At 38.6% G+C, this 12,958-nt stretch overlaps 1 long non-coding RNA gene across 1 annotated transcript; it reads right to left on the bottom strand.

Moving 5' to 3' along the window:
- Positions 1 to 210: 210 nt before the first annotated feature.
- Positions 211 to 5,485, bottom strand: LOC121907537. The gene is made up of 3 exons (XR_006098900.1): positions 5,402 to 5,485; positions 715 to 813; positions 211 to 293 (listed from the first exon to the last, which is right to left on the bottom strand). It is a non-coding gene; the product is annotated as an uncharacterized LOC121907537 (long non-coding RNA).
- Positions 5,486 to 12,958: the final 7,473 nt, after the last annotated feature.

Here is a 12,958-nt window from a genome sequence, read left to right as displayed (position 1 = left end):
ATGCTCTTGTTTCATTAGGAGTTGTCTCCCATTGAACTTCTGTTACTCTTCTTGCTTTTTTGCTCTCCTTGCTCTTTTACTTTCCTCTTAGAATTTGTCCCTGTCTTTCTTTTTTAGTGTCTTGTCAGTGTTGTATTAATTTGTCTTGCCTTTTTGTCATATTTTGTCTTCGTCTTGTGTTCTGTGGCCTTCTCTTCTTTTTTCCTCGCTGCGTCTTTTCTTCTTCCACCTTTTATGCCGCCTTCTTGTCTTGTCCTCTCCTGTTTGGCTCAGTCAAGCATAACTCTCAGTCCCTTGAGAATATGCAGGTAAAAAACTGTGATAGGCTACCTGTTTTCTCAAAAAGCACTGAAGCCAGTACTTTCCACAGTTCTAAGCACAACTGTACCCTCAGCTAAGACCCTTGAGGATGAATAGTGATGGGCTTCTTATATATTTGCTGAAAGGTGTTTCTCATTTTCTGAGAATTCTCTCATTAGGGCCTCTACCCTGCATGTCCCTGTCTCTTTGTCTCTATCCTAAATGCAGGTAAGCCAATGTCTGTCATACCCTCAGCATTTTGTGTCCTTGTCTACTGCAGGTATTTATACCCCACCCACCTACCTAACTAACCACCCCTCTCTCAACCTATGAGGCCCCCTATTTCCTATCAAGCTGCTCACCCCCACCTACCAATCCCATGTCAGTGCTGTTATTACTTGTGTTTGTCCTTACCTGCGTTCTTCTCATCCCGTCTCCAAATCCAGGATTAGGGTACAGAGCGGCTGAGAAACCCGATCTCCCCCTCCTCTCGCTATCTCTCCGTCCCTCTCCCTGATTACAGGGTTGAGTTGTAATAGCAATGGGTAAGTGAAGTGAACAATGCTCTTTAACATAACAAAGACTCATTTCAGTGTCTTGTGATAATAACTAACAGTTGCTGCAAATCTTCTCAAAGCAATTAGTCTGTACTGTTTTTCATTAGTGCATCTTCAACCAATGCTTCAGAAAACTGTGCAGACTTGGAAAATCAAAGTTTTAAGTGTAAACTGGATGTTTTTCGTCCAGATTGACGGATTGTCTGGATTGATCTCGAGGTCAGCAGCACTGCTTTAGTCTTATCTTACCTGCTTCTGACCTCACACCACAAAAATTGATGTTCTTCAGAGTGGAAGAAGAGGCTATTATTGTTTCTGTATGGTGTCCATATTGTGTCAAATGTCGAGTGCTTCAGGTAAAAACAACAGGTCTCATCAGGGAGGATGAGGGTTAATCTGAAGAGCGTGGCCACCATGTGCACTCTGTTGTGTCTGTATTTGTGTTTATCCTGGGCTCTACTTCACTATTGTTGATGTAGGTGGGCAGCAGGTGGAAAATAGCGTGTGGGTGGCAGGCACGATTCAACTTGCTTAAGCACACAGTGTAAATTTGGACTGGATGTATTTAGTTCTTTGACAATGTCTATTCTCAAAATGCAGGTTTTCATGTTTTATTTAGATTGCTGAGTTGATTCATTCACGCATGTGTAGGGTAAAGAAATTTAATTCTGTTAAAAAGCCCAAAAGTTGAGCTTAAAATTGGCCAATTTACATGCTAGAATCTTGAAAGTAAAGGTCCATTTCAAAGAACCGCTGTTAACTGTGGCTAACATGTCGAATCATGAATGCAATGAAGACATTAAATCCAAATGCTGATGATATGGAGATTTTTTCCATCTCCCCTTCAATATGCAACCTTGTTAGATGTGAATCCTACATCAGATGTTTGATTAAAAAAAAAAGCACACACACACACACACATGATGAGCCTTTGTAATAAGAAGCCAAGCAAATCAAAATGAACTGAATCTTTAGTATTAAGAAGACAACTGAATGCAATGTGTGACAATGAATAATATTCCTTAAAATACTTTCTCTGTTCTTTTCATTTCAGCCAGCAACTCCCACTCAGGTTAAAGACCATCTTCCCAGCTGGCGAATGCAGGCTTATTTTTGCACACTGAGATTGAGCCACCTCTGTTATAGCAATCTGCACACTGTTGTAAATCTCCCAAAATTGTGCTGCAGATACTTAAAATAATTATCCAACCCTTTAGAATTCAATGAAATACATCAGATCAATAAGCATTTATACTTGCTGGTAAATGATGAAAAATTGTGAATGAATTATAGTTACTTTTCCTATCATTTCCTTTTTTAGATATCATCTTGGTATAACATTTTGACTGATAAATGTACAGATCAACCTTAAACATAAAGATCTTACGGTATAACAGCCTGTAAGGATGACTCAAGGTTAATGTATCCACAACATAAAAGTGAACTATAATTGAGAAAATCTCCCTTTAAAATATCATCTGTAGTTCCCATGTTTAACATATTGATCAGACATCATCCAGTAAGTGTTGTCTCAGATATAGATATGATACAGTTTGACTAAATACTCTGCAAAATTCCAGAAGAAACACAAAATACTTGCACATACGGGGACTACAATTATTGGAGTGAAAATGGTTGAATGTCATATAGTGAAATTTGAGATTTTCAAAAAACACCAAATGGAAGCTTCACAGCGCTTGGATCAAACTTGTGTAGACTAAATGTGCTTTTAGAGGAGTAAAATAAGAAACCAAAGGGCGAGGGAGTGCAAAAGGCAAACCTTTCCCATGGATAGATAAGCAGACACACACACACACACACACACACACACACACACACATATGCACATAAAGAGGTTAAACTTAATTAGTGAAGAGACCATGAGTCAAAGGGGTTCTTTTAAAGCACCTGTCCTGGATCCCCCTTCTCCCTCCCCTTCACACGCACACACACACACACACACACACACACACACACACACACACACACACCAACACACACGTAAATACAATATTAAAATGTTGACAAACAGACTATGACTCTTGTATCTCATCCAGACTATAAAACATGCAGTAACAAGCACAAAAACATGAGTAGGCATATGTAGATACATATCCCTTTCCACAAAACACACACACACACACACACACACACACACAGACACACACACACACACACACCAAAGACCACTGATCCATCTACCGATGCAGTGGGAACAGAGCACCGTGACACATTCTCACAGGTATCACATCCGTATACGTACAGTGTACCAGGTGGACAGTGTGTGTTTGCAAGTGTCGATGTGCATGTGTGAAATGAGACGGTGCATCTCAGGAGGCTCATCCTGATATATAATAAACTTGCCCACATTTGTGTGTTTGTGTGCAGAAAATGTCTTGACCTTTTACACCACATACAGCTACAGTAAACAACACAGTATGACATATTTGGTATACAATTTAATGGCCTGCTCATTTGTATTTTACAAATGGGAAGATGCAGTATGTCAGCGCAGCAAAAAGAGAGAATTATCAAATATATATGGTATATTTGTTACAATGTAAATAAATTATTAATAACTAAGACCTTTCTGTAGAAGTGGTTCTCCCTATGGACAAATACTGATTGCTAACATCCAGAACCTCTGCAGTGACGCTACTTTTATGCAAATTTCTTGAGTGTTTTTTTTTTTTGTAGCTTTCAGATATGATTTTGTGGTATTCTTCTACCTCAAAAGTGCTATAAATACCCTATTTTTTGGTGCGCACGTAATAAAGTATATGGTAGTCACAGACAAATAATAAATATAGATGAAAATTTTTAGCTCAGCCCCAGATTTTCATGTGAAATTGTTATCAAGATCTCAACATTTCCAAAGATGCCAAAACAATCGGGCTGAATACATGGAGCTGTGTTTTAAACATTAACATGGATTCTTCAGTTTAGGTATAATGGTGCATATAACTTTAAAGCTAGTAAAGAGATATTTACAGAGAACACTGTGGCTCTCAAACAGATTATTGTTTTACATAATAATTAGTCAACAAATGGTTATCTAACAATTAAAATGTCAATTAAAAGTGATGACGAATCCACTTTTTATGATGCATTTAGAGTTATACATGATTATATTGAATTGTAAAGCAGTTTTTCAATTCATGATGCTTTTATAGTTGTTGGATTTACAGAGAAGGAAATAAAAAGTTTGGACATTGCACTTTTTTAAGCAGCTAATGTAGTGTGAATCAAAAAAGTGTTTTTTCAATGTCAAAGGTCTATCTGAGCCAACATAACTGAAATTATTGCGGCTTTGTGTGGCTTAATATTTTCCGGGTTTGTACTTTAAAAAGAATTTTATCTCTTTTAATGGCGAAGTTTGTTGATTGACCTATCACTGCTCAAATATCCAAGATTGAATCAGTGTTCGTTCGCCAAACCTACATGAACATTTACTCTGAATTTTGTCAGAATATCCTTGTTTTCATCCAACTGAAGAGTGAGAGAGGGGGAGTAGGAGTGAGGCTGACAGAGAGCTGAAAAGTGCTTTTGTCCTGTTTTTGAATCTCTGCATCCTTTCATTATGCAGGCATACCCTGCCGTGATGTATGCCCCGTGATGAATACATCATGGCAGAGGTCAGCTTTCCTGATGAATATCAAGAGCACCTTATGCACTACTCCGACCACCATCTGCCCAGAGCTGTGCCTGACTCACCAACCACAGCACAAACACCGCCCAAATGCATCACACAGGGCTAATTTCATCAACATATTCAACAAACCTAGTTCAAACAGCAAAGGTTAACCATCCATAGGAGGAAACAGGAGCGGCTCCTCAATCTCTTTTCCTCGTCTCTCGCAGATTACTATCTCTCTTCATTAAGTAAATGTCACCATCAAATATTTGCCGGTTAAATAACATTATCCTCTCGTTTATTTACAGGTTTCAGTTTAGTATAAGTGGACCACATCACTTTGTTGCCAGGTGTTTTATGTATCTTCTGAGACCCCATTAGTCCTGAAATATTATTGATCTATTTTCTTTCTTTTTTTTTCATTTAAGAGCAGTATGGATATACTAATACAAAATCAAGTGATCTGTTTGTCATATAAAGAAATAACACAGTAGAGCAAAGGAACAGCATCATGCTCTCTGCAGCTCTGCTCAAAGAGTTCTCATTTTCTCGTAGTGTACAGGAATAAGATTTGAAAGACATTCAGTCACACAAGTCATTATTAACTTAACCTTCAAATGAGAACTGTAGCAAGCATTTGAATATTGACAATTAACCTTTGATTCACAGTAATTTCTCAGTTCAATTTTATGTCCTCACTGCTTGTCACATTTTGTATAAAAGCCTCCATACACGGTAATAAAAGCGAATAAACCACGCAAAGTCTTCAAATGTCCTTGGCGAACAGCACCATACAAGTGTGAACTCAAGCACATGCATCACCTAACATATCTGGCAATTTTAATCCACTGTAAAGAGTGAGCAGTGAAAGCAATGCTGTAAAAAAGATACCATTATGGCACAAACCTACTGTGAAACTCCAGCTGGGAACTTAGGATCTTCCATTTCTCTTGAACCCAAAAGCTTCTATTCTGCCACTGAGGCTCAGTCTGAGAGCACACACTGTCCCCGCGTTCCTTCTGAAAAAACACACAAACATTAATGGACTTGCTAAATATATTTATTGCACAGCGTGCTGAATGTTTAAAGAGACTTTTATTTTACAATCCATATACAATTGTGGCACTGGACGGGTTTCGCCCTCAGTTTTTACATAGTCAACACTGCTGCTGGCATACTGCTCTTTGTGACTCTGCTCTTCTTGACATTTTTTTTCCCTGTCACTCCGCTCTTTGCAGTGCTCACAGCCTCAAAGACAAATCAACGGACTAACAAAAGAAGGATAAGTAAATCTCAATGATAGATGACTTTGCTGAAAAGCACTGACAAGAATATAGAAGGCACAGCAGTGACACATAGGTCTATTCTGGACTAGATATGATAAATTAATATAAGTAAAAAGAACACCGAAAGCCCTCAGGATACACTGCTCTAGATTCAGAAGACACTGACAGCAAATTTGAAAGTAATGCTTGTTTTTGTACCTCCTCTCTGAAGTGGCTTTGAATCCTTACTGAGTCTATCTTCTCAGGCAGCTGTGTGTGTGTGAGTATTGTTTTCCATAGAGAGAAAACTGTCTCAATACATAATGAGCTTCATGTGCTGTGTACCAGTAGCCCCTTAAAAACTAGCCTGCCCTGGATGCACAATGCATCTCCTCCTTATGGTTGTGATGTAAAAAGTTCAAATAAGTATGAAGTAAATGAGAAAGAGAGAGAAACAATATAGACAGAATAGCAAAGGGGTGAACTAGTACAGTACATCATGCACACATGCATGTGATGTAATCAGCTTCATTCACTTCATCTCTCAGCATTGGCAAAAAAAGAATAAATAAATATCATACAGAATGGATGTAGGCGGCAGCTAGGCAACAGGCTCCAAGGCAGGGCAGTTTACACATGTTCCCCATAAGTCTACAAGCTTTATGAGTTTTCATCTATCCCTTCATGTGCTGAACAAGGGCTTTGCCTTATAGGCGCCCACAAATAAAAGCTGCTGGGGATGAAAAGCATCTTTATACTCAATTACTGTAGTGAGGGTCTGCATGGAAGGAAAAAAAATGCATTTTTGTTTCAAATGTTTTTGGTGACCGAGGGATTATAAATCTTGGCTGCCACTTACTTTTGCCATCATTTTCAGCTGTTTTCAAAGCCAACCTGCCCTTTATTGAGTAATAATAGGACAATAAATCTGAGTAATTTATAAAAATGTCAATCAAAAAGTATAAACTTCTAAACATGCTTAAATTGACAAGAAATTGTTCAATATGACAGAACATTCTGGACACTTCCGGGTTGCTTTATCTGTGGTAACCTGCAGCAGCAGTCTTGGCATTCCTGTATTTATTCTTCCAATGGTACCACAAATTACCCCTCAGGGTCATTACTATACTATTACTATTATACTGTAGCTATAACTATTCATTTTTAGACACAGCTTCTACAGTGTATTTCATTTCATTTCAATTTTTTAGCAGGAAAAACATCCCCAGCTGTGGGTCAGACACAATTTAGAAAGTTTTTTTCTAGAAGATTTTCTGCTGTCTCACACAGTGAGGACAAAGTAATGAAACAGTATAAAGACATGACAAACAGAGAAACAATAAGTAAGACAAAAAACATTCTTCATATCCAAGGGTCGAAAGGGCTGTGAAACTTATTTTTAAGTAAAAATACTTAATAAAAGAATTCAGCATTTGACAGAGAACAGTGAAAAAAAAGAAAAAAATTATAATATATAGACAAGTCACACATAATTTGAAGAGAGGAATAAAAGCTTGATAATTGAAATAGGTGGTTATAACTTTTTCCAGGATGAGGAAATATCTGATTAAATTAGTAAATTAATGAAAAGGAAGGAGTACTTCTATTGTAGTATGAGATTTATACCCAATTTTAGTATATATACAGAAAAAGGATATTTAACCATAGTAGTTATTATTAAAAGTAGGTATGGAGTTCAGTTAATTTGTGATGCACTGGTTGTTCTTCCAGGTCTTGCAGAGTTGTGTTTACCTTTAAGTGCTGTATAGTATTAGAAATTTAATGATTTGGTTGTGAAAACACTACAGTCATGTGTCCAGGGAGAAAGTCTAAGATGAATCTTATAATCTCAAGGTGGTCAAAGCAAGCAGTAAAATCATGGAACAATAATAAACATATGTAGAAATAATCCCTGTGAGCAAAAAGCACCAACTTTAGACTGCTCTGAACGCTTGGCTGAACGCTGGGCTCATCGGTAGGGGAGCCTTAAAGAGATAAGAGCTAAGACTGCCTATTAAGAGACAGAGGCTGAACTGAGGGGCTGCATAAAGCACCACTATAAGATAAATAAAGATTTTTCTTTTTAACTGTGAATCATGCAAAGCTACACTAGTGGAGTCCCAGAATAAAAATATAGAGCTGGAAATGAGCATAATAGGTCCCATTTATAGAAGGCACAGTCCATCCTGTCAGACAGCTCCTGTCTCCTGCCTCCAGAGTTCCATAGTTTGCCTTCTGGCTCTTTTCAGACTGCCAAAACCAACAGACACAAACACTCTTTTTTACCCTCTGGTAAATTCAGTAAGGAAGGAAAACATGTAATCTCAATACCTTTACATGAATTTCTTGCTTTTGAGCTGTTTTACTTGTATACATGTTTTTTTAAAATCTTTTTTATGCCCTCTGTGCGTGTTCTGTCTTCATTTCATGCGCTGTTTCTTGGGTTGTACTACTGCTGTGTAACCATTTGCCCTCTGGGGACAATAAAGTTATTGAATCTCAAATCTTGAACTAAGCTTCATGTATTTACAACTGTAGTTGAGTCAGTGACTAGATGATAAATCCCCAGCTTTGCAGCACAGACTTTTAAAGGTTTAGAAGACATAATCATTCCAGTCACAGCAAACGTCACCCAGTATAATAAATCCGTTTTGTACAGACTTAATAAGAACAGCAAGCTTTGACAGGTAGAGAGATGAATTCATGTCTCAGTGACTGTGATCAAATATTAATTTGTAAAATTCATAACTAGGAGGGACTTGAGACAACATTTCAATTTCAAATAAATTGTGGTTATACTTCACAATAGAGATGGTAATTCTCAATATGAAGGAAGCAACCAAGGATACTGTGGGTTATGAATATTAAGATGGCATCTTTAGGCCTCTGTCTTTGCCTAATTGTCATGAGGTAGATGGCAGCTTCCTGCGGTGGATCGCTCTAGGTTGAAACCCTGCAATGCATGCATTATGCAAATTAATGAGACAGTATGGATGAAAATTAGAATGTTGCACATTATCAGAGGAGTGTGAGTTGAGGAATTGGCACGTGGAGCTGAATTGGGTAATGGGAAGATCCAAGAATCACATTGTCAGGTGCTTGGTGTGATTTGAACTATATAGTATATACTGGATGCCCTGGGGTGAATGGCATTGCTGTTATACTATAAAAGAGTGAGTGATTCCAAAATAAATTGGAGTAATAAATAAAAGTCATATCATGAGATGAACAGGACTGTAATCAAATGTAATGTAAACTAAGGAGCCTGCTAAAACGACCTATCCCACACTGTACATGGATATTGGACCAGAAATAAAAACACACTTGATTACAGTCCAGTTCATCTCATGATGTGACTTTCATTGATTGATTTTGGAATCACTCACGCAGCACTCCTCAGCTCTGGAGAAAGTTGAGAAGATGGATGAAGTCACATCTAATAAGCATATTATGGATGATGAGGTTTTAAGAAGCAATGTTGGTAGCTTTTCCAGGACATTATTAACAGGCATCAAGTAAACAGTGGGTTATTGCTGCTCTTGCCTTAATGTGGAATCAGAGAGACCGAAGCAGGGAGCCAAAGCAGCTCTTCACCGCTGAGTGAGCGGCTCAAGTGATGGGACATTAATTATTCTCTCAGGCTTGACATAAAGAATGACATGCCTGCCGAATGCCGACCAATATTCCTGCTGCAAAGTCAGCCTCTTAATGACAACACTGGAATAAAGATAGACATTTAAACCAGAGGCTGAAACAAAAATAGACTAAACAAAATGTAACAAATAAATATAAAGAGAAAAATTTACTAAATTGTTTTTTATTAAAATAATGGTATCCAATACCAGATCAGCCCATTGTCACTGATATCCAGTCCAGCTGTTTGAGTCAGTATCGGATGAATATCCATAATCGGTATCAGTACATCTCTAAAACACACACACACACACACACCAGTTGCTGTCTCTTTCCTGTCTGACTGTCTCTCTCCTGTTCTCCTCTGCTCTCTAAGACTGTCTCAGTGTCTGTCTGTGTGATGATCTCCTCCTCTCCTCCTCCTTTCCTCTACTCTCCTCCTATCTCCTCTCCTGGTTACAAAAAAAGGATGCAAACGGCATAGGTCAACGAAAATCTAACTCAATCTCCCATTTTGTGTTGTCATCTTCTTTCTTTAAAAAATCAGATATAGCATACAGGGCATATACGGTATACACCTGACAAGGGCTCAGTAAGGGGAATGTGATGAGGATTCTCTTGATCCTCAAGCCTGGTACCTGTTGGCCAGCCACAGGTGGCCCAGGAGGCAGGAGAGATGACATAGATATTTTTTACATATCGACTCTTAACAACAGTCCATGGATCAGTGGCAGCTGGTGTAGCATCGATCTTCGGTTGAGCTCCAAGCTCTGGCAACTGTTCCTCATTAAATGGACTATTGCTGAGTTCTCTGATATCATTTGGACCATGCCAGGGAAGAGTGGTATCATTGTTTGTCAGCTTAGATGCTGTTTCTGCCATTGTGTCAAGTGGCCACTCATCTTCTTTAAATTGATCAATAAAGAAATATGGTCTTCAAGCTCAGCAATATTCTGTGTTAGCTGATGACAGCTGAGAGAGAGAGAGAGAGAGAGAGAGAGGGGGGGGGGGTAAATGGCAGCATGACTCAGGATTTGTTTATAGGTTTACCGATAGAAGAGTGAATTGATGCTGGAACAGGCCTACTCAAGTTACACTTCACACTAAATAATATGTAAATATTTGCTCTGTCCTAGCAGTTCCTGGATTTATAGGCAAAATGTATCACCAAGTGTGCATTCAACTTTCAAATTGAATTTCACTGTCTGGTTCCTCCCTTTTGTAAATTGAGCTTTTGCCTAACCTGGCCACCAGGAGGATACAGAGCAACAAGCACTGAATCACAAAAGGCAAGAAAAAGAGAAAGACAGAGAGAAAATAAGAGGGAGATGGTGCAAGATGAATCAAATGTTGTTAGCAACTTCCTAAACCAGATGTTACTGCTGAGTCCTTAGACCTCAGCCTCATGTTTTGTCTATTTGTTCAAGCAGCATATTCAGCAGGGTCACCAGCCTCGCTGCTGTTGGTCTTATCAACAGGCTTGTCTGTGTGAGGTTCATTACACAGAGAAATTAGAGTTGGTGTTAGAGGGAAAAATCTTTGCAAGGGATCAGAGTATTTGTTGTTGGCAGGCTCAATTATAATGCATTTTAGATGATGACAGGCTCCTGACAGTCTCACTGATAAGCTGGTTAGCTTCACGTTTTGTTATTATCTGGATCCACCCAGGTGTGTAACTTACTGACAGCTGTTCACATACAGTAAAAGACAATGTAATATGTGCAGGTACAAGCATTAAAGCTGATGTGCAGAATAAGGCTCAAGCAGCTTATCCCTCTCTGACAGACAACAACTCATACTATCATGTCTGATGCAGTTGTAAAAGTTGTTTGCCTGTTTCATTCTGCTGAGTTACATAGCAATGAGTAAATGTGTAAAAGACAGTGCAGCACTGCCAGGCGTGGTAGTTTGTGTTTACATAAAAAAAAATGTCAATTCTTGAGGGTTTTTCTTTTTTTTTCTTTTTACATTTTAGCTTTTTAAATAGTCTACACAAAGGGCAGGCAGAGAAGTTGGCGACAACAACTGAGCCATCCATCTCACTCAATTTCAATGTCCTTTTTTACAGTCTTAACAATTATTGGTGATAATAATTTTTTTAAAGCTGCACTGTAATGTGAAAAAGTTCGTTCATAGAGTTGGACCAACCAAGAGGATGCCATGGTGAGAATTGTCACCCGACTCTGCAGTTCCCCCTTCTACAGAGCGCTTTAATGTCTTTCAGTTTACAGTTTTAGTTTTATGGCCAGCAACAGATTGAATCCTTTTAATGTCCCTTGTAATTTCAAATTTAAAAGTTAATTTAAGCAATAAACCAAGCCGGTTGCTTTATTCCTGAATAGTTGACCTTTTTGAGACTCAAGGTTTTTTAACTGATGGTGTCAATAAAAGAAGTTAAGGATTTAGAGGAACCATCACTCAACGAAGGTTCATTCTGGTCACATGGCATTAATTGAGCCAGTGGGCCTGCAGGCCAGCTATGCCTTTGACTGTCTTTGATGGTGCCATGGGGGCAGATTACACATGGAAGGATTACACTGACAGCTACATGGCCTGCCACTGGTACATTGACAAACACAAGACATGGCAGTGGATTTAATATGCAGGCCAGGTCTTGTCTGTTGTGACAGGATGAATGAGAAAGCATTACATTTCAGTGTGCGTGTGGCTCTTCTCTCCTACTTTCAAAGACCTGGTATAATAAAAGTGAATTAAAGGAGTGATAATTATACAGATGATAACACAAATATCAGTGAAAAATGGGCAGGACAATAACATTTGAAAACAATGAGTCTTCTCTCCTTCTCTTTGTCAGTCTCTTTCTGTTTAGTAAAGACCAGAGCTCAGAGGCTCAGATCAAACGGTCATGGTGATGAAAAGAGCAGGTCTCCAAGGGCTGATAGAGAAAGGAATGGACGAGACACAGAGATCAGAGAGAAGGACAAAAAGAAGGCTAATTTGCCCTGATGATCCACACTGTAACTAAAAAGCTTCAAAGAGTAGCAGCATGAACTCAAGATCATTGGTCAAATTGTGTGATGGTACACAAATAATGTCAACGTGCCACAGAAGGGTCTGTACAATGACACACATCTTATTCTTAATCAGCTTACCTTTGAAGACATTTTCATGTTAGTCAAAGACTTACATATTGCAGTTCAGTTACTTTCTATTGCAGATGCTGCGTAGAGGGCCACCTCTGCAAAATTGCATTTGAAAGGAAGTGAGCTGAATAGTTGGTGTCCACTCAAGCGGCTGACAGTGAATTGTTTGATGTTTATGAGGACCCTTCAAAACTTCATATAATGAATGCACAGCTGTGTACCGTAAATGTAATGATTAATCCCACAATTAGTATGTTTCCATAATCCCAGAAGGCAGGTCCAAGAGAATAGAGATACAAACTCGTGAGAGTAGCACGCTGCTGAACTCTTGTGTTGAGATTGTGATGGACAATGAAGAATAATCCTCATCCCTGCAGTATTTTGGTTTAGTTTCTGTCTGCATGTATTTGTTAAAGAATACACTGTAGATGGTGATTTTCTATATTTTTCTTACTGTCATGGGCC

This window comes from Thunnus maccoyii, chromosome 11, assembly GCF_910596095.1.
Source record: "Thunnus maccoyii chromosome 11, fThuMac1.1, whole genome shotgun sequence".
Taxonomy (NCBI): Eukaryota; Metazoa; Chordata; class Actinopteri; order Scombriformes; family Scombridae; genus Thunnus; species Thunnus maccoyii.
The sequence above is the reverse complement of the archived record's forward strand: the minus strand, read 5'-3'. Positions and strand labels throughout refer to the sequence as shown.